We start from the raw sequence: 13,833 nt of genomic DNA, 5'->3' as shown, positions 1-13,833 counted from the left end.
AGGTGGTACCATGAGAACAGAGTGAAGTTGAGACCCTCTGAGTGTAGGAAATACGTCTGTGGTCCCTACCCCCGTCCTGTGTGTGGCCTGTTTCCCTGTCTTCAGAGAGAGTTGGGAATTAGAGCCCCAGAGCTCACTTCCAATGTGCCTTTCCTCCAGAGCCAAAGGCTGAGCTGCTGCAGTGCTTTATCAGGGACATCTCCTGACCCTGGTGGGCACTGGAATTAGTTCATGACAGAGGGTCAGGGTGTGGGGTGTATAATCTTCATGATGGACTTTGGTTGGGTTCCCTCCATGGAAATCTTATCAACTTTAATAAAATGAAGAAAGTAAATTGGGTGCCACAATAGGGGGGAGACTAGGAATGCTCTATGCCTGGGGCTTTATTAGGAAGGTTTTGTACACACAAAAAGAATGAAAACATCCCAGTGGGTGGTGTGTGTAGGGGACTAGAAATAAGTACAACTCTGTGGCAGGGACTCCGAGAAGAGCTTGGGGCTGGGGTGAGATTGAGGGAAGGAGGTTCCCCTTAAGGAGGGAAGTCCAGGACACCAGCCCCTTCCCCCTTCCTCTCCCAGGGTCCCCACGTCATTCTCAGTGCAGGCCCTGTGGGCTTGCTGCCTCTTTTCCTTACCCTGGGAAATCAGAGCTCTTCAAGAGACGCAGCTGTTCCCAGTGAGACGATCTGGAGTGGGAGGAGGAATTTGAGGTCTGTTTCCACTGAGTGGCTCAGTGAGAGTGGGTGAGGGCCAGCGTGGAGGTGTGTGAAGCCCAGGTGGGTGGAGAAGGTCTTCCTGGCTGGCAGCTGTGCGAGCCTGTGGCCACCGCTCCCCGGTCAGCCCACACCCTTTGGTGGGGTGATGGCTGGGGAACCAGGACTCCAGGTGCGGGGCAGGTGCAGGTTGGTCAGGGGGTGATATGTGATCTTGGCAGACTCTGGTGGCTCTGCTGTCCTGCTGCTGCTAACTGGTCTCTCTGCTTAGCTCCCACCCCAGCCAGCCATAGTAAGCTCAGTGTCAGTCCCAGGGACAGCTGATGGCCTAAACCCCCAGAGGCAGACTGCCTCAGGGCCCCCTGAGGGTAGGACCAAAAGTGGCCTGTGGAAGGAGAAAGTTGGAACTCAGTTCCCAGCACCAGCACTGACCAGCTTTGTGACTGGTATGATTTTTCTTACTGATGTTACTTGAGGCACCGTGATCATCAATTCAATGAGCCCTTCTAATCAGTTACGTTTTTCCTATCTTTACTTATACTCACTATGTATGATTGTTCTCTCTTAATGTGTTTCTTCAAAGTAAAATATTAAGTTCAACCCACACATTGTGTTTTCTTCTTTCTTATTCATGATAGCTCATATTTGGGGATAATTCCCTCTTAACATACTTAGTTTCTTATAAATAGATTTGAGAACATTCAAACAATGTTGTATGTTAGTATTTAAGTACCTTTCTTTTTATTTTTTAAACTTTTTATTTGTTTTAATTACTTATACATGACAGTAGAATGCATTTATGCACTCTAATATATCATACCTAGATGGGATATAATTTCTCATTTTTCTGAGTGTACATGTTATTGAATCATATTGATCATGTAATCACATAGATTTGTACAGTAATAATGTCTGTTTCATTCTACTATCTTTCCTATCCCTACATCCCCTCCCCTCCTTTCACATAGTTTCCCTTTACTTAATCTATGGTAAATTATTCTTTCCTAGTGCCCCCCACACCTTATTGTGAATTAGCATCTGCATATTAGAGAAAACATTCAGCCTTTGGTTTTGTGGGACTGGCTTATTTTGTTTAGCATGATATTTTCCAACTTCATCCATTTACTGGCAAATGCCATAATTTTACTCTCCTTTAAAGCTGAGTAATATTCCATTGAGTTATATATACCACATTTTCTTTATTCATTCATCTATTGAGCAACACCTAGGTAGGTTCCATAGTCTAGCTATTGTGAATTGAGCTGCTATAAACATTGATATGGCTGTGTCACTACAGTATGCTGATTTTAAGTCCTTTAGGTATAAACTACGGAGTGGATTAGATGGGTCAAATGGTGGTTCCATTCCCAGTTTTCTGAGGAATATCCAAACTGCTTCCCACAGTGGTTGCACTAATTTGCAGTCCCACCAGCAATGTATGAGTGTACCTTTCTCCCCACATCCTTGCCAAAATTTATTGTTGCCTGTATTCTTGATGATTTCCATTCTGACAAGAGTGAGGTGAAATCTTATAGTAGTTTTGATTTGCATTTCTCTAATTGCTAGAGTTGTTGAACACTTTTTTATGTATTTGTTGATCAATTGTATTTCTTTTTCTGTGAAGTGTCTGTTTAGTTCCTTGTTCCATTTATTGATTGGGTTATTTGGTGTTTTGGCATTAAATTTTTTGAGGTTTTTATAATCGTAGAGATTAATGCTTTATCAGAGATGCATGTGGTTAAGATTTTCTCCTAATCCATAGGCTCTGTAATCATGATGCTAATTGTTTCTTTTGCTGAGAAGAAGCTTTTAAATTTGAATCCATCCCATATATTGATTCTTGATTTTACTTCTTACACTTTAGGGGTATTATTAAGGAAGTCAGATTCTAGACCAACATGGTGAAGATTTGGGCCTACTTTTTCTTCTCTTAGGTGCAGGATCTCTGTTCTAGTGCTTAAGTCTTTGATTCACTCTGAGTTGATTTTTGTGTAGAGTTAGAGATAAAGGTTTAATTTCATTTTGCTAAGTATCTTTTTAGCTGGGCATGGTGACATATGCCTAAAATCCTAGTGAGTCGGAAGGCTGAGGCAGGAGGATCTCCAGTTCAAAGTCAGCCTCAGCAAAAAACATAAGGTGCTAAGCAACTCAGTGAGACCCTGTCTCTAAATGAAATACAAAATAGGGCTGGGGATGTGGCAAGGGGTGTAGTGCTCCTGAGTTGAATTCCGGGTAAATCTCCCATCCCCGCCACCAAAACCAAATTATCTTTCTGGTTTGAGATTGTCTAAAATCCTCCTTCACTGAAGCCAGTTGCGTGGATGTTGCTCTTTTGTAGAGCTAGTCCATGAAGCTATCACATAGGGAGATTAGAGAAGCAGATGCTGTATCTTTTTTCTTTTTCCTGCTCTTTGTTGTATGAGTTTGAATTAACTTTTTTACACTTTGGTGATGCAGGTGTATGATCATCTCTGTTAGTGTGTGTTTATATAAATATTCTCACTTGCCTTTGCATTATTTCCAGATGATGATCTTTTATCCCCCCCAGTAAGTTGAGTCCCCAAGGAATACAGCCCAAATTCCCAATACCACAGGGTATCAATGGGGTAAACACATAAATATTATTGTATAAACTAACTCTAAAAATTTCTTGACTTCTCCAAAAATTAAAGAGAAGCAAATAATTCCCAATTTATTTTATATGAGTTATATTGTACCTTAATAACAAAGTCCAACAAAGATGGTACAAAATGAGGAGGAGGAGGAGGAGGGGGGAGGGGAGGGGGAGGGGGAGGGGGAGGAGGAGGAGGAGTTAGGAAATCAATATTTTAAAAAATGCTGGTAAAATCTATAAACATTACTAACAAAGTTTAAATACATATTAACAGGATCATTCAAATGCTCTTGTAGAGTATTTCTATAATGCAGTGGTCTTTGAATATATGTCAGAATACAAGGGCATTTGATAAAATTCGTGATCTTTTCATGGTAAGTACTCATAAAATTTTTGTTGTTCAAGAAATGATGAATGGGACAGGTTGACTGAAATAAGGGAAAATTATGCGTGTCCAGTTTTCTCAAATGCATGTATGTTATTCCATAATATTTTTGCTTTACCTACAGCATTTACATATCTGTAGAATTCTTAATTGAACCAAATCTGAATTCGAAATTTAAATAGACTTCTGCTACTAGGTTAGATTCACTAATCTTTAAAGCCAGCTTTTGATCTTAGGCATCTCGTAAATGCACCCTCACCTGCATTGTGGTCTGATCATTCCGTGTCATAATTTGCTTGCTCACCAATAGCCAGTCAGTGAGGTAAAGTCTACAGAAAGCAAAGAGAAATTCTGCCACCAAGAAAAAAAGATATATTCAATGCATGTACAATTATATCATAAGTTCTACTGTCATGTGTAACTAAAAAGAACCAATAAAAAATAAAACAGAAGAGTGACCATACCAAGAATTGGTGAGGATGTAAGAAACAGGTGCCCTCATATACTATTTGCAAAAAAGTAAAATGGTTCAGTCACTCTGAAAACAGTCTGATTTTATTTTATTTTATTTTTTCCTATCCCATAACTTTTTATTTTTTATTTTTTATTGATTATTCAAAACATTACAGAGCTCATGATATATCATCTTTCATACATTTGACTCGATTAGGTTATGAACTCCCATTTTTACCCCAAATACAACTTGCAGAATCACATCGGTTATACACTCACATTTTTACATAATGGCATATTAGTGACTGTTGTGTTCTGCTACCATTCCTACCCCCTACTATCCCCCCTCCCCTCCCCTCTCCTCCCATCTTCCCTCTCTACCTACTCTGCTGTTGTTTGATTCTCTCCCTTTTTTCCCTCCTCCTTTCCCCTCACAACCTCTTATAATTTTGTGTAACATTGAAGGTCTCCTACCTTTTCCATATGCTTTCCCTTCTCTCTCCCTTTCTCTCCCCCCTCTCATCTTTGTTTAATGTTAGTCTTTTCCTCATGCTCTTCCTTCCTGTTCTGTTCTTAGTTGCTCTCTTTATATCAAAGAAGACATTTGGCATTTGTTTTTTAAGGATTGGCTAGCTTCGCTTAGCATAATCTGCTCTAATGCCATCCATTTCCCTGCAAATTCTATGATTTTGTCATTTTTTAGTGCTGCATAATACTCCATTGTGTATAGATGCCACATTTTTTTTTTATCCATTCATCTCTTGAAGTAAGTAAGTCCCATTTGTTTATTCTTGTTATTAACTCTTGGGCTATGGGCTTCCTATTAAGGAATTTGGAGCCCGACCCCACAGTATGTAGATCATAGCCAACTTTTTCTTCTATCAGACGCAGTGTCTCTGATTTGATATCTAGCTCCTTGATCCATTTTGTGTTAACTTTTGTGCATGGCGAGAGAAAGGGACTCAGTTTTATTTTGTTGCATATGGATTTCCAGTTTTCCCAGCACCATTTGTTGAAGATGCTATCCTTCCTCCATTGCATGTTTTTAGCCCCTTTATCAAATATAAGATAGTTGTAACTTTGTGGATTAGTCTTTGTGTCCTCTATTCTGTACCATTGGTCCACCTGTTTGTTTTGGTACCAGTACCACGCTGTTTTTGTTACTATTGCTTTGTAGTACAGTTTGAACTCTGGTATCGCTATACCTCCAGATTCACACTTCCTGCTTAGAATTGCTTTTGCTATTCTGGGTCTTTTGTTTTTCCATATGAATTTCATGCTTGCTTTATCTATTTCTACAAGAAATGCCATTGGGATTTTGATTGGCATCGCATTAAACCTGTAGAGAACTTTGGGTAATATCGCCATTTTGATGATGTTAGTTCTGCCTATCCATGAACAGGGTACATTTTTCCATCTTCTGAGATCTTCTTCTATTTCTCTCTTTAGGGTTCTGTAGTTTTCATTGTATAAATCTTTCACCTCTTTTGTTAGGTTGATTCCCAAGTATCTTATTTTCTTTGAGGATATTGTGAATGGAGTGGTTTTCCTCATTTCCATTTCAGAAGTTTTGTTGCTGATATACAGGAATGCCTTTGATTTATGCGTGTTGATTTTATATCCTGCCACTTTTCTGAATTCATTTATTAACTCTAGCAGTTTCTTTGTAGACCCTTTTGGGTCTGTTAAATATATTATCATGTCATCCGCAAATAGCGATAATTTAAGTTCTTCTTTTTCTATTTTTATGCCTTTAATTTCTTTTGTCTGTCTAATTGCTCTGGCTATTACTTCAAGAACTAAATTGTTTAGAAGTGGTGATAGGGCTGGGGATGTGGCTCAAGCGGTAGCGCGCTCGCCTGGCATGCGTGCGGCCCGGGTTCGATCCTCAACACCACATACAAACAAAGATGTTGTGTCCGCCAAAAACTAAAAAATAATAAATATTAAAAAAAAGAAGTGGTGATAGAGGGCATCCCTGTCTTGTTCCAGATTTTAGAGGGAATGCCTTCAGTTTTTCTCCGTTTAGGATGATGCTAGCCTGAGTTTTAGCATATATAGCTGTTACCATGTTGAGGTAAGTTCCTGTTATCCCTAGTTTTTCTAGTGTTTTGAACATAAAGGGATGCTGTACTTTGTCAAATGCTTTTTCTGCATCTATCGAGATGATCATATGGTTCTTCTCTTTAAGTCTATTGATGTGGTGAATAGCATTTATTGATTTCCGTATATTGAACCAGCCCTGCATCCCAGGGATGAATCCTACTTGATCATGGTGCACAAGTTTTTTCATATGCTTTTGTATTCGATTCACCAGAATTTTATTGAGAATTTTTGCATCCAAGTTCATTAGAGATATTGGTCTGTAGTTTTCTTTCTTTGAAGTGTCTTTGTCTGGTTTCGAGATCAGGGTGATGTTGGCCTCATAGAATGAATTTGGAAGAGCTCCTTCTTTTTCTATTTCTTGAAATAGCTTGAAAAGTATTGATATTAATTCTTCTTTGAAGGTTTTGTAGAACTCCGCTGTATACCCATCCGGTCCAGGGCTTTTCTTGGTTGGTAGTCTTTTGATGGCTTCTTCTATTTCTTCCTTTGATATTGGTCTGTTTAAATTGTGTATGTCTTCCTGACTCAATCTGGGCAGATCATATGACTTAAGAAATTTATCGATATCTTCACTATCTTCTATTTTATTGGAATATAGGGTTTCAAAATAGTTTCTGATTATCTTCTGTATTTCTGTAGTGTCTGTTGTGATGTTGCCTTTTTCATCCCGTATGTTAGTAATTTGAGTTCTCTCTCTTCTTCTCTTTGTTAGCATGGCTAAGGGCCTGTCTATCTTGGGCCTGTCTATCTTATTTATTTTTTCAAAGAACCAACTTTTAGTTTTATCGATTTTTTCAATGTTTTTTTTTTGTTTCAATTTCATTGATTTCTGCTCTAATTTTAATTATTTCTTGTCTTCTACTACATTTGCTGTTGTTTTGCTCTTCCTTTTCTAGGTTTTTGAGGTGTAGTGTGAGTTCATTTATTTGTTGGTTTTTCTTTTTTTTGAGGAAAGAACTCCAAGAAATGAATTGCCCTCTTAAAACTGCTTTCATTGTGTCCCATAGATTCCAGTATGTTGTGTCTGTATTATCATTTGTCTCTAAGAATTTTTTTATCTCCTCCTTTATGTCTTCTGTAACCCATTGATCGTTCAGTAACATATTGTTCATTTTCCATGTGATGTAGGATTTTTCCTTCCTTCTTTTATCATTGATTTCCAATTTCATTCCATTATGATCAGATATGATGCATGGTATTCTCTCCACGCATTTATATTTACTAAGAGTTGCCCTATGGCATAATATATGGTCTATCTTTGAGTAGGATCCATGTGCTGCTGAGAAGAACGTGTATCCACTTGATGATGGTTGATATATTCTATATATGTCGGTTAAGTCTAGGTTATTGATTGTGCTGTTGAGTTCTATAGTTTCTTTATTCAGTTTTTGTCTAGAGGATCTGTCTAATGGGGAGAGCGGTGTGTTGAAGTCACCCATAATTATTGTGTTGTAGTCTATTTGACTCTTGAACTTGAGGAGAGTTTGTTTTATGAACGTTGCAGCTCCATTGTTTGGTGCATACAAATTGATAATTGTTATGTCTTGTTGGTGGATGGTTCCTATTAACAGTATATAGTGTCCTTCCTTATCCCTTTTGATTAACTTAGGTTTGAAGTTGATTTTATTCAATATGAGTATGGCCACTCCTGCTTGCTTCCGAGGGCCATGTGAGTGGTATGATTTTTCCCAACCTTTTACCTTCAGCCTGTGTATGTCTTTTCCTATCATATGAGTCTGCTGAAGGCAGCATATTGTTGGATTTGTTTCTTTGATCCAGGTTACTAGCCTATGTCTCTTGATTGGTGAGTTTAGGCCATTAACATTTAAGGTTACAATTGAAATATGATTTGTACTTCCAGTCATGTTTATTTATTTATTTATTTATTTTAGTTTGGCTAGTTTTACTTTTTGTTTTTTTTTCCTCCCCCTTTACTGAGATACCTCCCGCTGTTAGTTTTGGGAACAATTTTTCAATTCCTCATCTTGTAGTATTTTGCTCAAAATGCTTTGCAGTGCTGGTTTTCTTGCTGCGAATTCTTTTAGCTTTTGTTTATCATGAAAGATTTTAATTTCATTGTCAAATCTGAAGATTAATTTTGCTGGATACAGTATTCTTAGTTGGAGGCCATTATTTTTCAGTGTTTGAAATACATTGTTGTTCCATGCTCTTCTCGCTTTCAAAGTCTGTTGAGAGCCACAGCCGAAGGGGCCCCAGCAAACTTTCAGACTGCCAGCTGATGAGCTGAAGGGGCCCCAGCACACTTTTAGACTGCCAGCTGATGATTGGCTCACAGCAGCCCCAGCAATATCTAGCTGATTGGCTCCTCTGCGGTGAAGCTCATTGGGCTGTTTCCCTGCCCTTTCAGGCCATGGAGCTGCTCATTGGGGGACTTTTTGGCTCCACCCATGCGACCCAGCCAATCGGCCTCAGAGGAAGAGGATTGTGGGAGGTGTGGAGGCTGGTGGTGGGAGAGTGTGGCTTGTGGGAAGCCGGTGGTGGCAGTTGGGCTCTGAGGGTTTTTTTCCTGAGGAGCTGTTTTGTTTATCTTGTGTGGTTCTAAAAATAAAGTTAGTTTCTTTTGACAAGTGGCTCCTGAATTGTGCCCAGCCAGACTGCGGCATTTGGTGGCTCGCACGGGGAGCGACTGAGGGTAAGTAAACCACTCGCCCCTGAGGGCAGGGTGAGAGGATGGGGAGCCATTTTAAGATTCCTCTTTTGTTTTGCTTCATTTTTGTTTTAAGTTGCCTGTCCCTGGAGATGAGTGAGACGGAAGAAAAACCGCTCACATCTGAGGAAAAACTATTTACGTCTGAGGAACAGATAGGGAGAAAGGACGGATGCACATGTCAGGAGGATAGAAAGGCTATAATGAATTTTTGTTGTTCCATTTTTATTTCATTCTATCTCGGTTTTGTTTGGCGTCATCTTGTTGGGTTGTATTATAGTAGAAATACGGGATCAGAAACTAGTAAAAAACAAACTGAAAGAGTGTTAAGTAAATTGTTAGAGGAAGGAGGCATCTCAGTAAAATCAAGAACAGTCAAGGCATACGTTGATACAATACAAAAATGTAGCCCATGGCTTTTTAAGGAGGAGTTGTTAAATATATCACAATGGAACCATTATGGTGAAGATTTAAAAAGAATAGAAAAGAACAGCCCAGGAACTCTGCCAGTTGGCACATTGACATTGTGGGCATTGGTATCTGGTTTGCTTAGTCCAAAGCCTTCAATTCAGACAAAGGTAGAGGAAGGAGAAGACATATTGATTCAAGTAAAAGAGAAGGTCTCTCAAGTTACTCAGAAAGAGGAAAAGATTCAAGTAAAAGAGAAGGTCTTTCGAGCTAATCAGACAGAGAAAGTTTAGAGCAGAAAAAGCCATCAGGGGGAAAGTTACAAAAGGAGACTGCTACTAACACCTTTCTATCACCAGAGGGCTTAAGTGTCCAACCAACAGCACCACCTCTACAGGAGAGTGCTATTAACACCTTTCTATCACCAGAGGAAGTAAGTGTCCAACTGACAAGGCCACCTCCATATGCTGAGAGGCCCCCAACCCCCGCAGTTGATAGTTCGGATCCTGAGACAGGATCTCAAGTATTAACATGCCCTGTATTTGAGGTAGGAGGGCAGCGAATTTACCATGCTTTAAATTTCAAAACAGTGAAGCAGCTAAAAGAGGCTGTAACAACCTATGGTCCTCAAGCACCCTTCACTGTAAGCTTGGTCGAATCCTTTACCAACTTGAACATGATACCAGCAGATTGGGCTAATATGTGTAAAGCTGTGTTAAATGGAGGACAATACCTGTTATGGAAGGTTGCCAATGAGGAATGTTGCAAGGAGACGGCTAGGCAAAATGCAGCAGCTGGTTATCCTCAGAAAAATCTAGATATGTTGTTAGGAAAGGGACCTTATGAGGATCAGCAGCAACAAATTGCATATGATCCTGGTGTATATTTACAAATTGCTGTAGATGCAGTTAAGGTATGGAAGACTTTACAAGGACATGGAGGTTTACAAGGTCAATTATCTAAGATAATACAAGGAGCTAATGAATCTTACGCTGAATTTGTAGATAGGCTTATTCAAACAGCTACCAGAGTTTTTGGGAATACAGAACAAGCAATGCCATTAGTAAAACAACTGGCTTATGACCAAGCGAATCGTTGGTGCAGAGATATCATTAGACCATGGAAACATGAAGATTTAAACACATACATTAAATTATGTAGAGACATTAATGAACAAGAGCAAGTCATGGCAACTGCAGTAAAACAGGCTTTAGATGCCAGAGACATTAATGAACTAGGGCAAATTGTGGCAGCTTCAGTAAAACAGGCTTTAGATGTCAAGCCAAGAACATGCTACAATTGTGAACAAATAGGACATTTTAAAAGGAATTGCCCCATAGGAGGAGGGTTTAACAAAACTAGGTATCAAAGGAGTAGAATACCGGCTATTTGCCCACGATGCCACAGAGGGAGACATTGGGCTAATGAATGCTGTTCTCAAACCACCATAGAGGGTACTCCATTATCAAAAAACGAACAAGGACCAAGTGTTTATCCACGATATCGTGGAGAAAGGCATCGGGCTCCATTGCCAAAAAATGGACAAGGGGGCCCAATGCTCCGGGGCCCAAAACCACAAATATACGGAGCACTGGAGGAACCCAGCAACCCCATCAGGGTAGTGCCCAGGACACATTGTTCATCAGATCCCTCATCAGACAAACCAGAGGGAGCGCAGGGTTGGACATCTGTGCCTCCTCCAGAGCAGTACTAACTCCAGAGATGGGAGTTCAAATCATTCCCACAGGGGTAAAAGGACCTCTTCCCAAAGGAACAGTAGGCTTATTATTGGGACGCAGCTCTTCTACTCTAAAAGGACTTATGATAAGTCCTGGGGTAATTGATCCCGATTATGAAGGTGAAATAAAAATTATAGCCAGTTCTCCAAACGGTATATCTGTAATTTCACCAGGAGATAGAATAGCACAGTTACTAATAATACCAAGCCTACATGATAAATTTTCCAGTCATGCTGTAGAAAGAGGTTCCAAGGGATTATGCTCCACAGGTGTAGATTGGGCTATGCTGTCTTTAAATTTAGATTCTTGCCCCATGCTAAAACTAAATATTCAAGGACATGAATTTAATGGGCTACTGGATACAGGTGCAGACCTTAGCATCATCTCTCTTACAACAAGCCATTCAAACGCTTCGAGGCCTAGGAGTGGCGACTAATCCCCATAGAAGTGCAATGGTATTAGATTGGAAGGATCCTAAAGGATGTGAAGGAACTATACAGCCATATGTATTGGATCATCAACCTATAAATTTATGGGGACGAGATGTCCTAGATCAATTAGGTTTGACATTAACAAATAATATCAACCAAAATGCACCCACTATTATGACTAGACAAGGTTTTAGGAAAGGAAAAAGATTAGGAAAACAAGAACAAGGTATAGCAGCACCAATACAAATAGATCAAGGAACAGACAGACATGGGTTGGATTTTCAGAAAGGGCCACTGAGACAATAAAAATTACTTGGAAATCAGAAAGACCAGTATGGGTTCCTTAGTGGCCCCTGACTAAAGAAAAGATACAAGCAGCCCATGATCTGGTCAAACAACAATTAGCGGAAGGACATATACAACCTTCTGTATCTCCCCATAATACTCCCATTTTTGTCATCAAAAAGAAATCTGGTAAATGGAGATTATTGCAAGATTTAAGAGCCATTAATAATGAGATGATTATTATGGGACCTGCTCAATTGGGGATTCCTCAATTGTCTGCCAAAAACTTGGTATGTTTTAGTTATAGATATTAAAGATTGTTTTTTTTTTCAATTCCAATTCATCCTAAGGATAGTCCACATTTTGCATTTACTATCCCTGCACTGAATCATGAAGGTCCTGATCAGAGATATGAATGGAAAGTACTCCCTCAAGGGATGGCTAACAGCCCAACTATGTGTCAAATTTATGTTAACAAAGCAATCCAGCCACTTAGAAATTAAAATCCTGAACTACAAATATTTCACTATATGGATGATGTACTATTAGCACACAAAGCTAAAAACACATTGCTAGAATGTTATGCCACACTTACAAACTTATTAAAAAATTATAATCTAGCGATAGCAATAGATAAAGTACAATTAAATTTTCCAATTAATTATTTAGGAGTTCTATTATCCTCAACCATGGTCCATCCACCAAAAATTCAAATACGAGTAGATCAACTCAAATCACTTAATGACTTTCAAAAGTTATTAGGAGACATAAATTGGATAAGGCCTTATCTAGGTATACCAACAGGAGAGTTGGGACCTTTATTTGATATCCTAAAAGGTCCATCAGATCCAAATTCACCCCGAATGTTAACGCCTGAAGCAAGAAAGGCATTAAAAATCATTGAAACATATATGGAAAATATGCATTTGGATAGAATTGATATAAGTTTGCCTTTATTATTTATTGTACTACCAACAAAAAATATTCCTACAGGAGTATTTTGGCAAGAAGGTCCATTATTATGGATACATTTATCTTATTCTCCTAACACTATTCTTACTAGGTATCCTGAGACTGTAGGACAATTAATACTCAAAGGAATAAAAGCAGCAAAGGGAGTGTTTGGAATTTCTCCCAATGAAATTATTACTCCATATACTATGAATCAAATTGATGAGTTAGCTAATGAGTTAAATACTTGGGCAATAATCATGTGCAAATCTAATGTTTCATTTGATAACCACTTACCATCTAATCCTTTATTGTCTTTTTGGTCATCGCATCCTGTAATTTTTCCAAAAATGACAAGAAAAACACCTATTGGGAATGCTCCAAATATATTCACTGATGGATCAAATAATGGTACAGCAGCAATAGTTACACCTGATCAAACTCTTGCATTTTTAGTACCCAAACAATCAGCTCAAAAGGTAGAGCTTAAGGCAGTATTACAGGCTTTTGTGATGTTTAAAGATTCTGTATTTAATTTATTTTCCGATAGTCAGTATATAGTTAATGCTATAGTATCCCTTGAAGATGCTGGTAGGATTTCACCTTCCTCTACTGTTTTCTCTTTGCATTCCACTATACAAAGTCTAATCTGGGACAGAAAAGATCCATTCTTTATAGGACATATCAGGGCACATACAGGATTGCCTGGAGCCCTTAGTTTGGGCAATGATTTAGCAGATAAAACTACACATGACATACATATTTTCTCTACACTAGAAGAAGCTATAAATTTTCATTAAAAATTTCATGTCAATGCTAATACTTTATAAAAGTGTTTTAAAATAACTAAGGAACAAGCTAGACAAATAATAAACAATGTCAAAATTGTGTGACCTTTTTATCACAAGTTAATCTTGGAATCAATCCTAGAGGATTGATACCTAACTATATTTGGCAGATGGACGTCACACACTTGCCAGAATTTGGAAAATTGAAATATTTGCATGTTACAGTTGATACTTCTTCTGGATTTTTGATGGGCTCCCTTCATGCTGGAGAAAAAACTAAAGATGTTATAGCT

Source organism: Callospermophilus lateralis, chromosome 1 (assembly GCF_048772815.1).
Source record: "Callospermophilus lateralis isolate mCalLat2 chromosome 1, mCalLat2.hap1, whole genome shotgun sequence".
NCBI classification, from domain to species: Eukaryota; Metazoa; Chordata; class Mammalia; order Rodentia; family Sciuridae; genus Callospermophilus; species Callospermophilus lateralis.
Note: the sequence above shows the minus strand (reverse complement) of the source record.